The sequence below is a fragment of the Tachypleus tridentatus genome, chromosome 12, assembly GCF_004210375.1.
Source record: "Tachypleus tridentatus isolate NWPU-2018 chromosome 12, ASM421037v1, whole genome shotgun sequence".
NCBI classification, from domain to species: Eukaryota; Metazoa; Arthropoda; class Merostomata; order Xiphosura; family Limulidae; genus Tachypleus; species Tachypleus tridentatus.
The window spans coordinates 112,054,333-112,079,480 of NC_134836.1; the positions used below are offsets into that span (position 1 = coordinate 112,054,333).

General features: G+C 37.0%; 1 pseudogene across 1 annotated transcript in view; it reads right to left on the reverse strand.

The window, feature by feature from the left end:
* Positions 1–12,562, reverse strand: part of LOC143234347 (integrin alpha-PS1-like) — an 88,088-nt pseudogene extending 75,526 nt beyond the window's left edge. Inside the window, exon 1 of the transcript XR_013018633.1 lies at positions 12,233–12,562. The product of XR_013018633.1 is annotated as an integrin alpha-PS1-like (transcript). The remainder of the gene's footprint in view (positions 1–12,232) is intronic.
* Between the last annotated feature and the right edge of the window lie 12,586 nt (positions 12,563–25,148).

A 25,148-nucleotide genomic window follows, 5' to 3' on the forward strand; every position in this document is an offset into this window, starting at 1 on the left:
ATTACCTGAAGTCAACAATTTTTATTCATGTTTTTTAGCTGAATAACTTAACATACAACGTCAGTTTAACTGATAAGCAGGAAGTGTATGCCACATTAAAAATATATAGTAATGATCCATACAACACCACAAAGCATTTGATTTTATGATATGCTGTTTCTGTCACACAGTGGCAGGTCTGATTTTATAACATTACAAACAGGGTTTTGATACCCCTGGTGGGCTGAGCACAGACAACCCATTGTGTAGCTTTGTGCTTAGCTTCGAACAACAGAAACTGTAACGATACTGTCTGAAACACAACAGGTAATATGAGGGTTGGGGCTTTTTAATTGTATACGATACTCTTGGGAGGCGATCCGACATAGTCAGATAGTTTGGGCGCTCAACTTGCAACCTGAGAGTCGCGAGTTCGAATCCCCGTCTCTCCAAACATGCTCGCCATTTCAGCGGGTGTGGGCGTTATAACGTTACGATCAATCCCACTGTTTGTTGGTAAAAGAGTAGCTAAAGAGTTGGCGGTGGGTGGTGATGACTAGCTGCCTTCCCTGTAGCATTATGCTACTAGATTAAGGGCTGCTACCGCAGATATCCCTCGTGCAGCTTTGCGCGAAATTCAAAACAACCGAAATCTTGGGTCGTGTCATTCAAAATACTGATATTGTTGTGATGTATATTCACGTACATAAATGCCACAATTATTACAATTACCATAAGACATTAGTATTTAGGCCTATTACATTTTTAATCACAACATTCTTTGTCTGGTCCCTAAAGTACACGTATTATTAGAACAAAAGAAGGAACTTAATAATATGAAAATTATAAACATAAAAGACGTATGTGCTTACGTGCGTATCTCCGCCTGTCAACTATAATATTTAATAGTATGTGTGTGTGTATACATTCCTTAAGAAGCTGTTTAACGAAAATAATGATAATACAATAAAATTCCCAAGAACTGTATAGCCATTATTATTTCTATCAGTTATTCAGAAATTAGTCATCTCTAAGAATTTCGCAGACCATTGTTCAACGAAACTTTGGCAGAAGACTTAATCAGTGGACAATAGTTACGACACGTAAAAATCAAAACATATACAACACAAACAGTATCAACGACTAATCACGTGTATGAAAAATTAAAACCTCTTCAAAACACGAACAGAAATATTAGTTTCATTCCGTTGGTATGAATAACCAACTAACACATAGTCAAAGTGAAAATAAGATGACGCTGTCGTATGTATTTATCTATCTATACAGATACAGAAATTCCTGCAGTTTGAACACATCTATGTCGCCTCACGAAACTCACGCATAATACTGGCGTGCACAACAGATTAAAGACTGTAAAAAAAACGCTTCAAGTCGAACTGGTTTGTAGCTTCTTATTCTCGAAAAGCCTTCGGGAAATTTGCCAAAGATCTGGTAGCAAACAGCCAGGTACGTTAATATATCGATAAATTTATATCATTATACGTGACCACCACCGAAACCTCTTGCCAAAACATTTCAATAAGAGCTCCCTAAAACTGAACTAGTTTTTCCAGCCACTTATTCTCTCGCTAAGCCTTCAGGATGGTCACCAAGCAGTTAACAACTGAATGTCATGTGATTTTTCATTTTTGGCAGCGAACTACGCCAAAATGAAAACTGAAAAAAAAAAGAAAACGCGGATTTTTACTGTCGGTAATCTAACGTGTTGGCCACTTTTAAAACCATAGAAGGACTTGTGTATGTAATATATTCATTGTTCTGTAATTTGCATTTTCTAAATTGTTAAATAATTCATTATACGTATGCAATGTTGCTCTTTTGGTTGCTGTTATTAACAGCTCGTGTTGCAAAAAGAATTTTGATTACCTCACGACTATGACAATGAAGTTGCCAAACTGAGAGAACAAACGCGCATTAAATGTTTTCCACATTTGTTTGTACTTTGTAGGTTTGAATCCATATTCTTCATAAGACAAGTACACTTAACCATGGAGGTAGGTATACAAGGATGATGGTGCTTCATACAAGAAACTCCCTCCCAATCATCAGTTCTATACAACCTGATGACCATGATTAAGTACTATTTTCCGACACTGAAATTTCCATTGGAGCACGCTTCTGTGAAGGATGGCAGGACTAATCTTATTTACACATCTTGACAAACCATCTGCAATACATATTGACAAACTTTCTTCAGTTTCTGCACTATGCATGGTGGACATCGGTTTTCGAAGCAAGTAAACAAAAGGTGTAAAATTAATAAGAGTTGCACTGAGGAGACTTGAAAATATGCGGTCCATTAGGTCACATTTCTACTTACTCGGCTTTTGTTGTTGTTGTTGTTCCCAATAGCCATTACTTTCGAGAAACGGCTCTAAGTGTGTGAAATTATGATTTATGAACCTTCAAAGGCTTCACCGAATCTTTATTTGTTTCTTCCAGGCATCAAGAGTTTGGTTTGAATTTCTCGCAAAGCTTCACGAGGGCTATCTGCGCTAGCCGTCCCTAATTTAGCAGTGTAAAACTACAGAGAAGGCAGTTAGTCATCACTACTAACTGCCAACTCTTGGGCTACTCTTTTACCAACGAACAATGGGATTCACCGTCACATTATAACGCTCACACAGTTGAAAGGGTGAGCATATTTGGTGTGACGGGGATTCGAACCCGCGACCCTCGGATTACAAGCCGAGTGCCTTAACCACCTGGCCATGCCGGGCCGCGACTCTTTTACCAACAAATGGTGAGCATCGAGATGTGTTTATTTTATGGTGATGGATTTTTAGGCCTAAAAGTTTCTTTCTCGTAACAACGGGCTCTATTTTGTAAACGAATGTATAAGTAACTGGCATTGTCAAATGGTCAGGAGTTGTTTTTTTTGTGAGCAGAATTTTTCAGTGCTAGTGAACCACGTCACCCGTGTCGTGGGACTCACACCAGCAGCAAGACGCAGTTGTACTGACAAACAGTTTTTTATAAATGAAATCATTCCTGCCTTAAATTTAAAAACAAAACAAAAAACACAAGTCAATAACATGGAATTTAATAACAAAAAAAAAAAATTATATTCACATCCAACCCTTGTCGACAAACCTCGAGATAATCAGGCATTTTAAAATAGTTATATCTGAAGATTGCACAGATTTGTAAATGAATATCCCAAAATAAAGTCTGATGTTTGGTGGTAACACTGAAACCTTGTGAAACGTTATTACTGTTTTAACTCATCTTTTAATTTGTTTCCCTTACCAAAAAAGTCATGCTAAACTAAAAGGAACACCGACAGACATATTAGCGATTGAGTTTATATGTTACCCAACAGAACGAACTGTAGGTCATTACATTTCTTCCCAATAAGTAATACGCATACGTAAGATTATTATGATAACCCGGTTTAAGTACTGGAGAAAGCCTATAAAAATTTGGGTTTTACGGTCAACACTGGAGTTACGAAGTAAAGTAACGGGGTCATATCTTCAGATAATGATACTCGGATTTCTAGATACTTATATCATACAGAATATCTTGGATATGTTTTTTGAAGCCCAGCTAGCATAAGCCATTGCATACGATAACTGTACAATAGTGTTTTATCAACAAGATGTTATATATTTTTGTAACAGTGTGCTTATAATACAGAAACCCCGTCGCACGAAACATCCTCGCCCGTTCAGCCGTGGGGGCGTTATAATGCGACGGTCAATCCCACTATTCGCTTGCAAAAGAGTAGCCCAAGAGTTGGCGGTGGGTGGTAATGACTAGCTGCCTTACACTTCTGAAGTAGGGGCAGCTAGCGCAGATAGCCCTCGTGTAGCTTTACGTGAAATTTAACAAAAACACAGAAAGGAGCGTATTTCTCTCCACATGTGACACATTAGCACCAAACTGCGTCCTCTGCACATAACACAAAGAAGTACAATATACACCATAAGTACGTTATGTACATAAAGAACACGACCGTAACATGAACATAGGTTTTCTCAATAATATATTCTCCAAACAAAACAAACATTTAGAGTGTATAAAGGTACGAGACACTAAACACACTAATAAAAACTTACCCCTAGCTCTAACCCTACAGGTAAAAAAGGCTTATCCTGCATGTATAAAAAATTACTTAAAATATATGTGCAATGGTATACAAAGTTATTGCAATATACTGTAGGGATAGCTCGAAAATGCAATTCATGAGGTAATTTTTATTTCCACCTGTTCTTTTTATCTTCAACATACATTTCTCTTCTAGGTTAGGTTACGAGTTGGCAAACCCACTTTTATTCATTCTTTTAACAGACGATGTTAATCGCACTTATAACGCCACCTACGATACTTTGATTTTTCGCCGTCCTAGGTAACAGTAGTTCCCTTTTGCAAACATGCTAATTCATGCCAACCTACGTCTTGTAAACAAGTCGCCCCGTATCGTTCTTACCTAACATTTAGTCAGCGCAATACCTCTTAAATCGAGGACACTAGACGCCCCAAGCAAGAACGATTTATGATGTTTGAAATAAAATGAAAAAAGGCACGTATGACACATTTCAAATGACCCACAATAACAATCATACACTTTGGTCTTCCGTAAGTCATAGATCAATTAATATACATACCTAACAGTTCGCTTGGAAAGTCAATATCCAGTTTGTTTCAGAACTAAGTTTAACACTCGTAATCTGATGGTCGCAGGTTCGAATCCCCGTCGCACCAAACATGCTCGCCCTTTCAGCCGTGGGGTCGTTATTATGTTGTGTTCAATCCCACTATTCGTTGATAAAAGAGTAGCCCAAGAGTTGGCTGCGGGTGGTGATGACTAGCTGCCTTCCCTCTAGTCTTACACTGCTAAATTAGGGACGGCTAGCACAGATAACCCTCGTGTAGCTTTGCGCGAAATTAAAAACAAACTTAACGACAAAAGTATTAGAAAATAACAGAAATGTAAAGTACACAAAATAAGAATGTATTTAAAAAAACTGTCCTTGAAAAAAATCTATCATTCCTTTTCTTTTGGGCTTAATGAAAATATTTGAACTTCGCAAATTATCTACAGGAGATTATTGTAACAAAGTTATCATTTCAAGCATCGTTACTTAACATACCATTGGTTATAACTACTGATATATAACAGTTTGTTAGATTTCGTCGAGTCCTCCGCTAATAGAGCGGTAAGTCTACGGATTTACAACGCTAAAATCAGGGGTTCGATTCCTCTCGTTGGACTCAACAGATAGCCCGATGCGGCTTTTCTATAAGAAAACATATAGATTTCGTCGACACCACACGGGCCCGCCATAGCTAGGCGGTTAGGGTGATCGACTCGTAATCTAAGGGTCGAGAATTGAACCCCCTCATACCAAACATGCTAACCCTTTTAGCAGTGGGGGCGTTATAATGGTACGTTCAATCAGTCTATTCGTTGATAAAAATAGCCCAAGAGGTGGCGGTGGGTGGTGCTGACTAGTTGCCTTCCTTCTAGTTTTACACAGCTAAATTTAGCGCAGATAGCCTTTGTGTAGCTTTGCGCGAAATTCAAAAAAACAAACAAACAATAGGGGGTTATAAGCGTTAACCATTCCTAATTCTGAAGTCATAAACTAGGGTTAAATCAATAATGCCCATCACTAACTCTTGGAATACTCTTGTCAAGACGAAACAGCGGGATTTGCAAGTCACTACTATAACGCACCTACGGCCCCATAGTGCGAAACGTCACTTTTGATTTTGCTATAACGGGACCCAAACCATGGAATCTCGGCAACACAGTCCAGTAGCGCTGACCATTGAACCAACATTTAATTCAAGTAACAAACATGGTTAAGTTTTAAATATTAAACAAAGCTAACAAACATCCCGATAAATGTGTGTTCTGGGATTTTCAAAATTCGTTTTTGTAAAAACAGTTTCCCCCTAGTCAGTCACTGCTAAATTAGGGGTCGCTATCTGAACATCGCTAAGTATCTCTGAACGCGAATTATCAGCATCTAAAGTGACCCAACGGACTTGGGACATAAATAATAATGATGTTAAAAATATCGGAACTAGGAGTTTCGTGTGTTAATAACCATAAACAGGCTTCTAAAAATGCATAAGCAAACTTTATATGTTAAAAACAAAACTAATACAGTTTATCCGTTAACAGCAATTACCAAATATAAAGTAATACCCCTAATCATAATAAAATAGTAAGACGTATTCCCTAACACTACGAGCACGACTCGTCTCTGCATTCCAGTTTAATTACATATGCTCTGTTTATCTGTAAACATTTTCTAAAGCCTGTCGTAAGGTTGAAGTGTTGCAATAAAATAATTACTAGTAATTACAATATAAAAACAACCAAAAAACCTAAAAGTATTGTAAGAATACGGTCTTGCACAGCACAGCAGAAAACAACGTCATCACGTTTCACCCACGCATGCGCTCCCACACACAGTCCGAACCTTCATTTTCAACTCACTTGACTAATTGTTTTATCTACTTCCTTGTTGGTTATAAGTTATTTGCCGGAGGCTATAGACACAGACAACAATGCTAATATTGGTACAATAAAACAGAACTGTAGCATCAAGCGATTTTCCACGTTGTTAAAATAACACACTTTAAACATAATTACGGACACCCTCCCATTTTTTTATGTTTGTCATGGAAGATATAAATTCAGTACACGTACACGAACCACGCGCCGTTTAAAAATATCCTGTTAACAACTCTTGTTTAGGGAAACGCAAGGAAATGCTCTCTTAAAGTTAAGCCTATTCGAATTTCTCCTATTAAAACTGCACATTACCCTACGCATTTCGAATTTTTATTGTCACTTCTGTTTAAAAACAACAACAAAAATCTTCTGAATAATATGTACATAATGTTTTTAATATTACGCGTGTATGAACTACGTGTCGTAAACAGCAATGTTAAAACAATGCCATAAATATTGTTGGCTTTGTTGACACTTGATCTCACTTTAATAAACTTAAATCACTGTCAAAGATCAAAATGACAGAAGTTCAGTGGTGTGACATTCAGGTCCTCGTGTTTTCTTGTTCATTATACCTACATTTGACAGCACTCAAATCAAGGTTCACTTCTCTAACGCAAAACAAGTTATGTACTTAGTGTTGGGTTAGTGTAAGGTTACGTAAGTCAACTTGTCTTTCCAGGGGGTGGAGCAGTGTGATTCTAAGAACCCATGGGTGAGAGCAAAGGCGAACATATATTTACCACACTTCAACTGTTAAATCTGTTGCCGATGACTGTTTAGTCAACTTGTCTTCATTGGGGTAGACTATAGTGCAATAATATCTGTCAACTTGTCTTCCTGGGGTAAATTAACGTGAAATCCCAAGGAAAACGTAAAGAGTTAACCCTATTATTATTCGTGGGGTACTACGGATCCCCTCGGCGTTTAAAACATAATTCTCTAAGCTATTTATGCACTAACTACTTTGTGGATACCTGATTTTCTTACGAAGAGCATACGTAATAAAGAAAATACACAACTCTTGCTGTTACTTCCACTAATTACTGCTGTTTTTATTTTTTAAATCGCTAAATTAGTGATTTACTTCAAGTAGATTTAGGTTAGTTCTTTCAGTAGTTTGAAAATTAGGCCGACATCTGATATTAGTTCTGGCTGCAATAGAAATAACTGAATATATATATATATATCGAAATTATTTTCCAAATTTTCTTAGAATATGGGTTTTAATTCATCAGGAAAAAACGGAAGTTGTTTATAGCACTTCCGATTTCTCGCACACTCTTCAACGAGAGTATGCTATCCGTCGTTCAACGATGACAACAAACATGGAGAGAAAGGCACGAATTTTGCCCCTCACAACGAAAAGACGATATTTTTTATAAACTATATTAAAAACACTTCCATTGTGGTTATTATCAATTATGTTTTACCATCGATTTATTTTGTTTGGATTTTAAAGATCCGAGAAGTATTATGACTCCCAAATACAATGCGACTGATTCACCCAATCTCGTCCTCTGAACAACAAGCTTGTGCAACAACACGGATACAGGAATGATACACTTTCGTGACACATGGTTTAACTCACCATTACAAAAATATGTTCACACAATCAACAGAAAAATAACAAATATTTAAAGGATTTAACTTGTTTATATAGAGTTCTGTTAGAAAATAAATACTACTAAATGTTATTCTGGAATTGAGTTCTCTGAACGTTTTTTACAAAACAAATTAAACTGAAGTGATAAGTCACAATGAGACGAAAAACGTAGTTGCACAGTAATTATTGAGAATGTTAAGCTATAATCTCAAATATTCCTCCACTGACATGCTTACCCTTTGTGTGTGTGGAAAAACGTAGTGGGGAGAAGCGTCTAAAAGTGTGGTTCGAGTACCACTTGTGGACCGCGAGGGTCTTCCAGAGGGTTCCTGGATTGATACAAATTGTAAAAGCAGCACCATTCTTCCCATAAGTTCTGATGAGTTTTTTTTTTCTTTAGGCAGTGGCAAGTGAAAACCGGTGAGGTAGGCCTGGTAGATGATCAGCGGTACAGAATGAAAAGTATGAAAACCACTATTCTGGAGTTATCCACATATCCGGATAAAATGTTTAAAAGGCCCAATTTTTCCACATGTGTGTAGGTTCAATAATTTACCACAAGATTCCACACCAAAACGTTTAATGTCTTGTATATAGAAAACGTAACGTCTGTCTTTACTTTAGGCTAGCACATTATCCTACACCCAAATAACATAGCAACTTCAAAACTTATTAATTTAATTCCACTTGAAAGCTGAAAATTGATTTAAAGCCAAAAGGAATTAGTTGGCCTTGTAAAGAGCAGGTCTTACGGGAAATACAATTTTCTTTTATTTTTGTATAGGTCATTAGGCAACCCTTAGTTACGCCAGAACAACCAATTTAACGTTTCTGCCTTTTACAACACCCAGTTTATAGGACTGACTCAAAACACTGTGCAAAACGAATAATTTTCTAAGTAAGATACACAGAGGGCTCCACAAGAGATGCACGAATTAATTGGCGGAATTTTGGTCATTGTCACCGTTTTTGTTTTTTATGTGTGACTATAGAAGTAAGTTGTGTTATTGGCAAGCACGTGACTGATGCACACGTGAGCACGTTCGAAAACTGTGCTTTGAAAACGATCTAATAAATAATTCTACGTCAACTACACACTCACCGCACAAAATGATCAAGTTCTTTCATACTTCCCAAGGCCCGAGATTATTTTTTTCCTGTTCTCAATAAGAAGCAGACAGACATATTCTCATAAATTATGAAATATATATATATAAAATGAGACAGTAAGAAAGTAATACAAAATAATGAACAAGTGGAAGGTGGAGGGGTGGTAGGTAAGTCTTCCTGCGTAAAACAATTTTTCACTAAAATTAGACCAATTTTCTCTAATAGACATAATTGTTGTTATTATCATAACATTAACCGTGTCAAAATCTTGTTTGAAAGAAACATTTAACATGGGAACGTCCATGTTAAAAAAACAAAACAACACTAAATCAATCTAGTAATATGATAAGCACGTGGACACTACAGTGCAGGCGAACATGAAAATCGCATATATTCTCATTTCATTTTACTTCCCATGTCAACTAAATTGCATTTAATGGGCCTGAAAAAAAAACAACACCTAATAAGCATATCTAAATATAAAAGGTAATTTATGTGTTCATTACGTTGATACACAGCTTAAGAAAATAATAAAAACAATCAACTATTTGCCCAACTCGCACAAAAAAGCTCATAATAATGTGGACAGAAATAAATAAGATTTCAAGTTATCTTTACTGCAACGTCTGTTCACAATTCAATATCTTATTCGCTCTAAAAGCACTCACGAAAGAACTTGCCCCCCAAAAAACAAATTATATATGTGGCGTGTTTGGCATGTATTCTCTTTTGATTACACTTTCTCGAGTTCTTAGAAATCGCGTATTACCATAGCAATTCGTACGTTATTTCCATCAGCTTGGCCTAAGTTCCTTGTTTTCATAGTTTAAAGGGCTGATTCATTTTTTTTTTTGACGAATGGCTAATCTTTACTTACAGCAGTAAGTACAAGAATTGGCACTACTACATAAAATATTGATAACTCATTGGATTCTATTGTCGGTAATTTTTGTTCGCATTTAGCTCATTTACATATATTATACTTTTAATACTTTAAGCCTGTGGTTTCATAACCTGTTTTAGTGTTATATTAATGGAAAGAAAGCATTTCTGATAATAACCCTTTTCGAAGACATTAGCCACGTGCCAGAAATTTAATATTGTAAAACAGTTATTCCTTATACATCAAAGCGTCACTCTCGAATTACTAATTCTCAAATACCTCGATTCATTATTTTATTTTGGAAAGCAACTCAAGTTAACGAATGGTGAAAAAGACTGGTATTGTTCTGGTGTGTGGCTCCTAGGGGCGCTGCCTCAGTGTAGGTCAACTAACAAGTTCCTTTAACACGTGGCCGTGAGGTCTCGTCAAGAACTAAACGGTTTGACTTGAAACTCTTACGGATAAGCGTGGTTGGATTTGACTGCCTTGACTTTCTCGACTCGACTAAGAAAAGGACAACGTTCTGTATTTCTCTTAGGGTCATAGTAACTTCTTTTTCTACTTGTTATTTGACTTTAAACGTATAAAAATTTTATCTCACAACAAGTAATTTTATCTCGTTTTGTTTCTCTCGCTTCACAAATATGTTTATCATATTAACTTCACGAACCAAACTTTATATAGCATTAAAAATCATGTATTTATGATGGTTTATATCATTAAACAATTACTTCTATTCATTTTAAACTGAATCTCTTAAGACACCTTTTTGAAATATTTCATAAATGCTGTTTTACTGGATTAAGTGAATATACATTGTAAGTTAATTAACTAAACTTAGAGGTAACGTACATGACGCACTCGTATCGGGAAAATTATGTAAGGAATGCAGTAATGGAGACGAGAAACATATCGAGTTTCATTCTGCCGCCCATGTGATTCAATGGCAACTTAATTCACTGCCCTTTAGTTAAGGACACAAACGTGCAGAACAAAAGACGAATAAGTAAAATAGGATTGTTTTGTTTCCTTCTAACTTTGTACAACTTTATAAAGGATTGTAGTCGACACATAAATTGGTGTCTTGTTTATAAGCAAGTTTTTTATTTTGTTTTTTATTTCAAAATGAAGATGGGTGAAAATGTAATGGTCAGTGCCTTTAAAATATATTACCATAATGCATATATCTATTTACAGATGGCTCTGCTGGATGGTACATTCCTAACACGTACCGTAAGTTATGTTCTCCATGCTTGTTATAAATAACACTTAATATTACTAAGGAACTAAATCTACCCGGAGCTTAAACGTATACCACGTATTGAAAGATTCTCAACTTAAACTTGTTTCTCATAAACTTTGTTAGTTTTGTCATATTAATGACTAATCACACTCTCTAAAAACTTCAATATATATATCATTTAACCATCTGTATTATTTTCATTATCATTAAAATAATGCTTATTGAACAATATCACATTGTCAGAATATAAGATGATACTTAAAACTCGTACGTCAATTAGTCTTAGATGCAAGGATAGATAGATAGATATGTATTTATTCTTTTATTTGAGTATTTCTTATTTTTCAAAAGCCAATTCAAATACACGTAACAAATAATCCCACACAATTGTACGTACTTGTGTTATAATTAACTATCAAGTGGCCCTACTGATACACTACTATAGAGAAACTAACCAAAAAACGTTTTAAAAGTGTAAACGAATATTCCAGTAAATTAACAAAACGTTACTGGAAATACACCAACACATCAAAAACCATTATTCTTTTATGTTTGACTATATTTAAATTTTATATTAGGCACAGATAATATATTATTTAACGTGTACATGTTTTTGCTATGGCCCTGTACTTTAATATACTAGACGAAACAAAGATTGAATTTTTGGACATTTGATAAACTAAGCACTGTCCCGATTCTTGTCACACCCAGATCGTAAAATGTTTAGATAAAATAGAGTAACTCGAATTTCGGTTTATTTTAACAGTTTTATGATACACACATTTTTATTATAGCACGTACATATCCAAAACCTTTTAACTTCTAAATGGTTTAACATAACGCACTGACTAGAACCAAGACAATGACGTGAGTCTCAGTAATTTAATTAGTGATTATAAATATACATTCGAGACTTACACTGGGTCCATCGAACCTCCACTGGTGACTATTTGATGTTGTGCTACGGAGTATCCAAAGTATGATCCTTTTTCACCTTGCTTTATAATCGGTATCCGTTGTTCTAAATTAAAGCCCTTAACTTGTAGTAGGCCTAAGTGCCAAAGTAATAGCACAGAGAATAGAAAATTAAGATATCTTTCCCTCCACATGTTCTTCGTGTTAGATCTAACTTGCTACCTACAGAACAGAGACTGGCTAGAGCAACATTAGTTATACCACTCAGCGTACGATTTCGGTTAGTCACCTAACGTCCCATGCGATGATATCACTAAACTTCCCTGAGTCAATGTCGTTTTAGAGCTAGCGTCCTCTAATGGGGCAAACTAACACCATAATAAAAGTCAAAATATAGAAAAAACTTAATAATTAAATAAAGTGTCCTGCAAGGAAAAGGTGAAAATTTTCTTTATTGTCAAATAACCATACATCATATACTATGTGTATCCGATAATAAATATGATTTTCGTAAACAAGCTTAATTTAAAATAAGCTAGAGTTAAATAAATTGCGCACATTAATTGTCCATAATGTCATAAATATTGATAAAATAAAGACGTTTTAGGTTTCGTAATTTTACATTTTTCGACGTGATTAGACAGCATGGATTTACAAAAAAAAAAACACAAATAATTAAAATGACCACACTGGATAGAATATGTTTAATTAAAAAGTACAATAATAACATTTTTTTAATTTAATATTTATTTCTGTAGCTTCCTCACTCAGGCTTAGTATAATGTTTATTTCGTTTTGAGATTCGTGCAAAGCTATTCAAGCAATCTGCGTTATTCAACCGTGATTTTGGTGTGATAAGCTAGAGAGAAGGCAGCGAGTTAACATTACACTGCTGGCCAAAATTTTAAGGCCAATGAACATAAAGAAAAAAATATGCATTTTGCATTGTTAGACTCATCCACTTATTTGAATAGAGCTTCGAAAGATGAAAATAAGAAAAGAGAAAATAAAAAAAACTGTTTTTGCATTTAATAGCGAAAATGTGAACACTATGAAATTACCCTAAATACTAGCTGGTTAAAAGTTTAAGACCATACCAAAAAGAAGTCTTAAACAGGGTAGGACATGCCCAACAAGAGGTCTCAGTAGTGAGTTGCTCGGCCGTCATTGCAAATAACTGCAAACATTCGCTTTGGCATGGTTGATATAAGCGTTTGCAGAAGGCTGGCTGGAATGTTATTCCAAGTGGTGAAGATGGTTTCACAAAGATCATGCACTGTTTGGAATTGACGTCCATTTCTATAGATTTCCCTTGCCACCCACCCCCAAACATTTTCAATGGGGTTCAGTTCGGGCGAACACGCTGGATGGTCCAAAAGAATCACGTTATTCATCATGAAAACGTCTTTTGTCTTGCGGACATTGTGTATTGCAGCGTTGTCCTGCTGAAATATTAAGTCATTTTCACACAAGCGAGGGCCTTCAGTCAATAAGGATGCTCTCTCCAACATGCCTATGTGGCCAGCTGCTGTTTGACGTCCGTTGTTCCATGGAAGGAGAAAGCACTCCAGATCACGATGGAACATCCTCCACTGTATCGTGTAGAAAATGTCTCCGGTGGGATATTCTTATCGTGCCAGTAACGTTGTAAGTCATCTGCACCATCCAGGTTAAAATTTTTCTTATAGAGAACAAAACCTTTTTTCTGCGTCCCATGCTTGGTACTTCTCAGCAAAGTTAACCGAGCTGTTTTATGGTGTGGAAGGAGGCGTGGCCTTTGAAGACGTTTACGTTTTTTAAAGCCTTTCTCTCGTAGATGTTGTCTTCTTGTTCTTGTGCTTCATGTTGCGTCCATAAGGGCCTTAATCTGTTTCGACGATCGGCTGGTGTCTTGCCGGACAACCCGTCGAATCCTCCTGCTCAACGACAGCGAAATTTTCTTGGGCCAACCACTTAAAATTCTCGTTCCGTATTTCTCAGGGTCTTTTAAGAAATTTGCAACAGCAGTTTTACTACGCCCAATTTCACCAGTGATGGTACGTTGAAAGAGACCTTGCTTTTGCAGCTCAACAATTCTGCCACGTTCAAACTCTGTCAACTATTTAGCCTTTGTCATGTTTTTATCCAATGTAACACAAGAGATGTCAGTGGGAGATGTTGACAACGCTAATGCTTGAACACAAATGATTAAATTTCGTTACGTGTTTACCGATTAACGTTTCGTTTCAGTATGGTCTTTTTACTTACTTAACTTTTTACCACCTACTATTTAGGCTGGCCCGGCATGGCTAAGCGTGTTAAGGCATGCGCCTCGTAATCTGAGGGTTGCGGGTTCGAATCCCGCTGGCACCAAACATGCTCGCCCTTTCAGCCGTGGGAGCGTTATAATGTGACGGTCAATGCCACGATTCGTTGGTAAAAGAGTAGCCCAAGAGTTGGCGGTGGGTGGTGATGACTAGCTGCCTTCCCTCTAGTCTTACACTGCTAAATTAGGGACGGCTAGCAAAAATAGCCCTCGAGTTGCTTTGTGCGAAATTCAAAAAACAAACAAGTATTTAGGCTAATTTCATGGTGTCCACATTTACCCTATTAAATGCTAAAAAAGTTTTTAATTTTTATTTGCACTTTTCTTATTTTCATCTTTCGAAGCTCTACTTAAATAAGTGGTTGCGTCTAACAACGCAAAATGCATATTTTTCTTTATGTTCATTGGCCTTAAGATTTTGGCCAGCAGTGTATATCCGACAATTCCACAGCTACTCTTTACCAAGAAATAGTGGGATTGAACAAAACATTATAAAGCCCACACGGATGAAAAACGAGCATACTTGGTAAATGGATTCGAACTTATTACCCTCTTGTTGGTATTCGAGTGCCCTAACCACCAAATCATGATACATAAAGAGAGAGTTTGGTTTGTTTTGAATTTTGCGTAAAGCTACTCAAGGACTATCTTCGGCAGAGAGAGAGATAAAAAAATCTTAAAATGTCAAATATTACTAAATTGTCCATGTACAACTCAATTTTAGTTTTCTGTTAGTATGTTTGGCTCAAAGTAACTAGAGAAAACAAAATATTATTCCTTCATTGATAGGGATTTCTAGCTCTGATGTTCCATAGAAATGGCCAAGTGGTTTAGGCACTTGACTCGTAATCCGAGGGTCGCGGGTTCGAATGCTCGTCGTATCAGCCGTGAGGGCGTTGTAATACTTTTTGTAATTACACAAGCACTTATAAGCCGATTTCCACTAAAAGAAAATAATTTATTACTAGAATATACGCAGAAATGCGTTTTACGTTTATTTAATATTTGGTATGAATTTCGCGAAAAGTTACACGAGGGCTATCTGCGCTAGCCGTTCCTAATTTAGCAGTGTAAGACTAGAGGGAAGGCAGCTAGTCACTACCACCCACCGCCGAGTGTTGGGCTACTCTTTTACCAACAAATAGGGAGATTGACCGTCATTGTAACGCCTCCACGGCTTAAAAGCGAGCATCTTTGGCGTGGATTCGAACGCGCGAATCTCTAATTAGGAGTTAAGTGTCAGATTATGGTTAAGGTTGTGTTACAGAAATATATGCCTTGTGTATTAATGTTAAGAGTATTATTGTATCAGTTAAGAGATCAGATACCTCACCACCAGTGTTACCTCAAGTTCACAATTGTGTAATATTTAAACATATATATTTGAATTTATTTTAATATTTCTTCATCACTTTTAACTTTATTCAATATGCTTAAAATCAAAGATACAAACATGTTGAAATTCTAAAGTACTCCTGAATCATAAAACGATCAATAATGTTGACCGAACCTACAGGTGCATAAAACGATCAATAATGTTGACCGAACCTACAGGTGCATAAAACGATCAATAATGTTGACCGAACCTACAGGTGCTGGTGTCCTCCAGTGGATCACTGGTAAATTTACAAATTTAAAATGTTAAATTCCTGTACTCGACTTCCCTCAGAGAAAATTGACGGTTTGTGTGGCTTTGTGCTAAAGCAAATACATAACCTCTGGCAATTCTTTGTGATGATAATCTTCCATGATGATTTTATCTGTGTTTCCAAAGATGGCTGATGAGGCTAATCCGGGATCAACAGATCTTGTTGCAGCTGGATCATGTATTTTCTAGTAAGTTAGTTGTTCTGGATTGTCGATCTTACCAGCTGGATCATGTATTTTCTAGTAAGTTGGTTGTTCTGGATTGTCGATCTGACCAGCTTGATCATGTATTTTCTAGTAAGTTGGTTGTTCTGGATTGTCGATCTGACCAGCTTGATCATGTATTTTCTAGTAAGTTGATTGTTCTGGATTGTCGATCTGACCAGCTGGATCATGTATTTTCTAGTAAGTTGGTTGTTCTGGATTGTCGATCTGTATTTATTTTCTAGTAAGTTGGTTGTTCTGGATTGTCGATCTGACCAGCTGGATCATGTATTTTCTAGTAAGTTGGTTGTTCTGGATTGTCGATCTGACCAGCTGGATCATGTATTTTCTAGTAAGTTGGTTGTTCTGGATTGTCGATCTGACCAGCTGGATCATGTATTTTCTAGTAAGTTGGTTGTTCTGGATTGTCGATCTGACCAGCTTGATCATGTATTTTCTAGTAAGTTGGTTGTTCTGGATTGTCGATCTGACCAGCTGGATCATGTATTTTCTAGTAAGTTGGTTGTTCTGGATTGTCGATCTGACCAGCTGGATCATGTATTTTCTAGTAAGTTGGTTGTTCTGGATTGTCGATTTGATTAGCTGGATCATGTATTTTCTAGTAAGTTGGTTGTTCTGGATTGTCGATCTGACTAGCTGGATCATGTATTTTCAAGTAAGTTGGTTGTTCTGGATTGTCGATTTGATCAGCTGGATCATGTATTTTCTAGTAAGTTGGTTGTTCTGGATTGTCGATCTGACTAGCTGGATCATGTATTTTCAAGTAAGTTGGTTGTTCTGGATTGTCGATCTGACCCACGCACTGCTGTTTCTGTTGATCTCGCTTTTCCAATTCATATTACTCTCATAATACTTTAAAATACTGAGTTCCATATAGCAGGCTCTCCTATATCGGATGATTTTGGACAACAGTCCTCCAAGAGTTGGTGTCGTTGTTGCACTTGGTCTTGAGGACATCTTTGAAGTGCGTTTTCTGTCCTCTTATTGAACGTACATTGTGGATGAGCTAGGATAAATAAAAAAAAAAAAAGACTTGCTTCGAGAGTCTGGAGTTGGACATCTGGACGACGTGGCTGGTTCAGCGAAGTTGATGTCGGATGTTACCATAATGTTTAATGCTTATATTTTTGGTGTAATGGCTTATTTCCAAATCCTTCCTTGCCAATGGTTCTACTACAGAGGTTCGAGTCCTTTTCGACTCTAGCGTTCCAGAAAGGACTTGGTCAAAACTGGGCGTTCACTTTTATGAAGGTCCTGACGTTCCATATTCCCAAATTGATGTTATTGAATTCTACCGCAGTAACGATAAACTCCGTTGGGTGCGGTTATCCAATCAGGAAAAGGTTAGACGGACTAGGTTCAGAGGACCTTTTCAAGCCCCCTCACCACGTGAGGTGCCTGCTCTCGACGTCACTTTCTGAAAGGCTTGTAAAAGTGCTAGAAGATATTGTTTCCATAGAAGACGCCTGTCCGTAACTTCTTTTATCGTCCAGAAGCCGTTTCACCGTTTCTTACACGGTTCATGTCAAAGCGTGACAGTGATCCAATGGCAAGAATACCGAGACGATTGCCGGCCTTGCTCTGCTGCAGTCTTTATCGCCATTGAAATTCCACAAAAACAACGTGCTGCCATCTATTGGGAAATATTATCTCAATTAGACATATTTTTTAAACCAACGCATACTTCTCACATATTAAACTCGGACGGTCTATTATTTTTAATTCGACATTTTGAATAGAATTATTACCATAAATTATTATTTTGTCCTTTAACGTTTTCACTATTAGAAAGTATTATCAGTACAAGAAACAAAACGACAAGTATTAATAATATCTAAACAACTGCATATATAAAGAGAGAAAATAAAACTGTTTTGAATGTTTTGTTTATCAATATTAAACGCATTGAAGCAAATTTGCGCAATTATTTTCATTATGTAACTTGTAGCCAAGATATTTTGAAATATGCACAATTTTACGAAGGTATTATGCTTTTGAAATAACAATCAGTGATGTCGAGAAAACCCACTTGTAGAGAAAAATATATATGTAAAAACGGCTCGTTTGGGTTGAGAAAATTTTTTTACGTAGAGGAGCGAACAAGGTCGAAACATTGTTGTTCGCTCCTCTACGTAAAAAAATTTTCTCAACCCAAACGAGCTATATATATATATATATATATATATATTATGCTTGTTTCAGATTATTGTCCAAAGCTACGCAAAGGCTATCTGCGCATAGCCGTCCCTAATTTTGAAATGATAAACCACAGAGAAGGCAAAAATTAATAGCACCCACCGCCAACTCTTAAACTACTATTGCCTGATCGAATATTGAAAGTTGACCGTCACTCTTCTAAGGCGCCCAGGTGTTAAAGAGATAAATTTAGGGACTTAAGGCACAAAAATCTGGATTCCGATTCTCTATGGTGAACATAACATACTTTGTCCATAACACAACAAACTTTACAATAAATCAGACAGACACTTACGGCCTCAAAGAGTAGAGGGCGCTTTATTTATTGGTTTCTATTGGCGACAACGAAAAGCGAACGTTAAAATTTAATGTTTATACTCCAGGCATGCTAATCAGTAGGTCACGTCGGTTCAAAATAACTGGACTACGTTTTTATAAATTTTACTTTTTGTTGCCTTTTCCCCACATAGCACGCTTAAAGATAAAAGGCTTATAAGATTGTGTCTCAAATACGAACTTGTTGTTATAACGACAGCAAAATTAGTCTGGTATGACGTCACTTCAATCTTTTATCCTTTTGTTATGCAGACACCTAGTGCTGAACCAGTTTAGGACTAATGGAATGTTTTATAGAAACAATAATAATATACAAGCAGAATGAAAATGATATAACAGTTCTAAGTCCTACCACATTTGTTCTATTGTCATAAGAGTAAACGTTAAGAATTTAACCCATAGAGATATTAACGAAGATTATTTAATTATTGTTCTAAAACTCATTATTGTTCACTAGATGACAGGCCTTTCTACATAAGTGAGGCCTGGCATGGCCAAGCGCGTAAGGCGTGCGACTCGTAATCCGAGGGTCGCGGGTTCGCGCCCGCGTCGCGCTAAACATGCTCGCCCTCCCAGCCGTGGTGGTGTATAACGTGACGGTCAATCCCACTATTCGTTGGTAAAAGAGTAGCCCAAGAGTTGGCGGTGGGTGGTGATGACTAGCTGCCTTCCCTCTAGTCTTACACTGCTAAATTAGGGACGGCTAGCACAGATAGCCCTCGAGAAGCTTTGTGCGAAATTCCCAAACAAACAAACAAATCTACATAAGTGAAACGAAATCTTTAAAACTGTTCTAATATTAAATACATCGAAACCAAAAATCAGTTAATTGGAGAATGTTTGAATTAACCAACCCTACAAATGAAAATATTAGTTTAAAAACAGAGAAAAGATTACAGCACTCGTAACTAAGTTTAAGAATGTTCTTGACAAAGACCCTAGACAGTTAAGAGTTTAGCCCGAAAAGTGTAAGCAGGCTTAAACGGTGCTATTGGCTGGTGCTCAAGTATTCGTGTGCTTACAGAGTTTGTATAAATAAATAATATTCGCTCGATGTGTATATGCACATAAAGCTAAGAAAGTGAGTGAAGTCGTTCCCGGTTTTGGTTTGTGTTCAATTAATATGCTAATTACCCATACCAATACATTCTCCTCGTGCTCATTCACGAGAATATTTTATTCACAGCAATGTTTACGTCTCCCGAATCTTCCCGCGCATTTTCCCAACCGTTTATTAAGAGTCAGCGTGTTAATCCGTTTTAGACATCGCTATAAATAGATAAAGTAATCACTTCTGTTGTGTGCGTAAACACTTTCTTCGCGTCGTTGGTGTTTCGTACACGTTAGAAGTCTGAAATACAAACCAAATGTGGAGCAGAAAAACGTTGTCGCCCCTAGCGTCTTTCAACGCGAAGGTCAGATTGCATCATATTCTAAAAACGTCTAATTTCACGATTCGAAAAGTTGTCCCGGTAGAGTTTGGAAGTCAAACCGTTTGTGATTATTAGCTTTGTATCGTATAAAATGTTTTATTATTGAGTTGATCCCGTACGTCGACTATTTCGTTATTGTAAACACTTGTTTGTAGTCCTAACCTTTAGTCATTCGCTGGGACAGTGGCAAGTCTTTGGATTTACAACGCTGAAACTAGGGGCTCGATTCCTCTCGCTAGACACAGCAGATAGCCCTTTCTGGCTTCGCTATAAAAAAAACAAAAAAAAAACACACACACACTCCTAAGTTGTAATGGTGTAATCCATATTTGACAAACAAACTAATATGCATGCTTATTTCGTAAACACCAATAAAAATATTAAATATGATACTGGTTAGTGTGTTTCTCTCTCTGGGTTTACTATTAATAGTTTTAAATATCCGGATATGACATTTTTTTTTTCTGTACTATGCTCAGTTGTCATTGGCATAGCTGGAACAAGTGTTAATTTCTATATGTAAAAACGGCTGGTTTGGGTTGAGAAAATTTTTATGTAGAGGAGCGAACGTTTCGACCTTCTTCAGGTTCACACACAAAAAGTGGGTTTTCTCGTCATCACTGAAATGTTCATTTCATTTTTCCATAACTCACGCGTGACTTATCTCTATTCAAGGATATTCATGCAATATTTATAAATGTTCATGTGGTTTCTACCTGCAGTTAATCCAAACCGTGTTAGCCATCGGGGTTTGTTAATAATTTTACAGGTCAAATTATACAAATTGTAATTTTAATCTTGTGTCCAAAGCTAGCTTATTTCAATAAGTGATACACACTGTGTGCGGATTGGCTCAGTGGATACTGCAGATACAATTTGTTTGTTTTTGAAATTAAGCACAAAGCTATACAATGAACTATCCATGCTCTGCCCACGACGAGTATCGAAACACTGTTTCTAGCGGTGTAAGCCTGCAGACATGCCGCTGTGCCACTGAGTGGAGGGTGTAGATATAGCGTAGTTGACTTATTATAATTCTTTACTTTCAATTGCAAGTTATTATTATTAAGATGGCTTAGAAGTATGTACAAGTTACTGTGATATGAGGACTTGGCAGATACGTCTTGTCTCTTGCTTTTGGTATCCTTTGTTTATAAAGGACTTTTCAGAAGCAGTCGTTTAGCCAGTAACTCGACCAGTTCAGTCACACAACTGCTAACAAATACTTTTATCTATGTGCTTTTTTATGTTTGGTTTTTGTGTTGTTTTTTTCTTTTGCGGTCGGATACTAGTGAACCTAAGCACCATACTACAAGTATTTAGTTCTTTAATTAAAACATTTTACACCGAAATTAATACGGCAAAAAAGTAGCACGTATTAGATTAGGCCATTCACGAGTCGAGGTAGCTCTCATAAAAAAAAAAACAACAACAAAGAATTTCTTAATTGTAAACAATAAATTTTCTAATATGTAGACGTAGGAGCATCTTATTATATAACTCAGAATTTCAGAAATGATGAGCTGGGTTCGAAAACCTGAGGCATTACAAAGTATTCCTTGCACTCAGCTGAAGCTGTAGGAGCGTTATAAGAGTGAATGTTAGTTCTTTAGCGTGAATGGTGCCAGGTAGATTTTTGTTGATTGGTTGCTTTCCCTCTGGTTACTGGTTCAAAATTAGGAATAATGAGAGATAGTCTTAGTAATTTTGCTATAAATACAGAATCTCTAACATGTCTTAATGTGTATTTAAATGGTCAGCTTGATACATGCCACAGAAACGGCCACCTGTTGACGCTATTCAAATTTTGTTATGTTTGAGGTTATAGGTTTGATTGGCTGTTTATTTGCTTTTAGCGCAAGGTTAGTCAATAGACTATCTGCATTTTATCCTCCTTGGGGTATTTGAACCCCGATTTTAGTGTTACAAGCCCGTCAACGGGGGGGAACGAGATTATAGATCATGGAAAGGGATAGTTTTCACATATCTTCGCCATAGTGTGCACCATAACACACTTATCTTCGGAAATATTAGCACGTTTTAAGATCCTCAATGTGAAGGATTGATTGTAGTTCTATTTCCTCAGTTGGTCTGATAAATTAAACTTAATTCATTGTACAAAAACGAAAAAAAAAAATTCATATACTTGGCTCTTAAAAATAGTTATTTACAGATAAATGTTTGTTTTCAAATTCATAGTGTCATCATTTTTTACAAATATGAAACACTTGAAATACCATTAAAGCTCTTTTAATTATATTTATACACGAAAATAATTTTGTGAGGCGTTTTTTGTGTGTGTAGATGTTTTACGAGACACAAAGAGATAAAAAATAACTGTAAACCCAGTCGAACTTTAATTTATCATTTTCGTAATATTTTCCATACATTAGTCAAGACACATTGAAGGCCCGGCATGGCCAGGTGGTTAGGAGTGCTCGACTCACAACCTGAGGGTCGCGGGTTCAAATCCCCGTCAAACTAAACATGCTCAACCTTTCAGCCGTGGGAGTGTTATAACGTAACAATCAATCCCACTATTCATTGGTAAAAGAGTAGCCCACGAGTTGACGGTGGGTGGCAATGACTAGCTGCCTTACCTTTGGTCTTACATTGCTAAATTAGAGACGTATAAATGTATCTCAGAACGGTTGGGATGGACATTAACACTTATTGATAGAGAGAGAACAACGTTTCGACTTTCCTGAAGATGACCTAAAAAGGTCGAAACTTTGTTCTCGTCTTACCAATTAAAGTTAATACCCATTACCAGCCGTTCTGAGATACATTTTTATTTCAAGTGGGTTTCTCGTCATCAAGAATAAATTAGGGATGGCAAGCGCAGATAGCCCTCGCGTAGCTTTGCGCGAAATTCAAAGCAAACGAACAAAAGTTTCAAAACTAAAGAAAGGGAACAAATTTTTGGTTATAGAGAGATGACTACCAAGGCAAAAGTTATGGAGTTCTCTAGGGCAGAACAACAGTCACCAGCCTATTAGAGATCCTATTATATGAAACTAAAAAACTACTGGCTAATAGAAAAACACAACTAACGAAGACATTCATAAATAAAGCTGCTTTATGAAACCTGGTTTTACAGAAAGGTTGTTGTTTTAAATAAGGTTCTGCATTTAAAAATTCTCGCGTACACTTGAGTGATTGAAAAAAATCTATTGTTTAAAAAAGACAAAATATTCCTTACTGTGACTTGTAATGAAATAATTAATCTTTAACTCAAACTAATGCATTTACTTTAACAATCTGAGTGTGGAGTCTTTATATTTTCCGTATATTAAACTCAAGATTTGTTCCATGATAGCAATTACGACTCTAACACGAGTGGAAGTTTTTTGTTTAAATAAATTAATGGATTTAATAAGAAAGGAATCACTAACAAGAAAATAGTACCCAAGGGAGAAGTATAACTTATAATGGTTATAATTTAACTTATTATTCAAACAGCTTTACGTCTCTTTTATACAGCAATTATGTTGATGACAATGAACCTTAATAAAATTTGTTACGGAAATAGAGGAAATCATTCATTTTTAAATGAAGATCTGATTGCAAATAAACCAATGGAAACCAAAGTTGCATTGTTTGAGAGCTCCAACAATACGTTATCATTGTAAGAGAATGACAGTTGTTTTATTATTTGTCATATATTGAGAAGACTGACAGCCAATAACCCCGTCCCTTTTAATGATCAATCCCATTTTATGGTTAAAAGAGCATAAGTTAGTACCCAGGACACTAGGTTTCTCACCAGTGTTCCTAGTACCCAGGACACAAGGTTTCTCACCAGTGTTCCTAGTACCCAGGACACAGGTTTCTCACCAGTGTTCCTAGTACCCAGGACACAAGGTTTCTCACCAGTGTTCCTAGTACCCAGGACACAAGGTTTCTCACCAGTGTTCCTAGTACCCAGGACACAAGGTTTCTCACCAGTGTTCCTAGTACCCAGGACACAAGGTTTCTCACCAGTGTTCCTAGTACCCAGGACACAAGGTTTCTCACCAGTGTTCCTAGTACCCAGGACACAAGGTTTCTCACCAGTGTTCCTAGTACCCAGGACACAAGGTTTCTCACCAGTGTTCCTAGTACCCAGGACACAACCAGTGTTTACCCAGGACACTCTCACCAGTGTTCCTAGTACCCAGGACACTAGGTTTCTCACCAGTGTTCCTACCCAGGACACTAGGTTTCTCACCAGTGTTCCTAGTACCCAGGACACTTTTCTCACCAGTGTTCCTAGTACCCAGGACACACTAGGTTTCTCACCAGTGTTCCTAGTACCCAGGACACTAGGTTTCTCACCAGTGTTCCTAGTACCCAGGACACTAGGTTTCTCACCAGTGTTCCTAGTACCCAGGACACTAGGTTTCTCACCAGTGTTCCTAGTACCCAGGACACTAGGTTTCTCACCAGTGTTCCTCACCAGTGTTCCTAGTACCCAGGACACTAGGTTTCTCACCAGTGTTCCTAGTACCCAGGACACTCTCACCAGTGTTCCTAGTACCCAGGACACTAGGTTTCTCACCAGTGTTCCTAGTACCCAGGACACTAGGTTTCTCACCAGTGTTCCTAGTACCCAGGACACTAGGTTTCTCACCAGTGTTCCTAGTACCCAGGACACTAGGTTTCTGTTCCTACCCAGGACACTGTTCCTGTTCCTAGTACCCAGGACACTAGGTTTCTCACCAGTGTTCCTAGTACCCAGGACACTAGGTTTCTCACCAGTGTTCTTTTTCTAGAAACAACACAAATCTAATACATA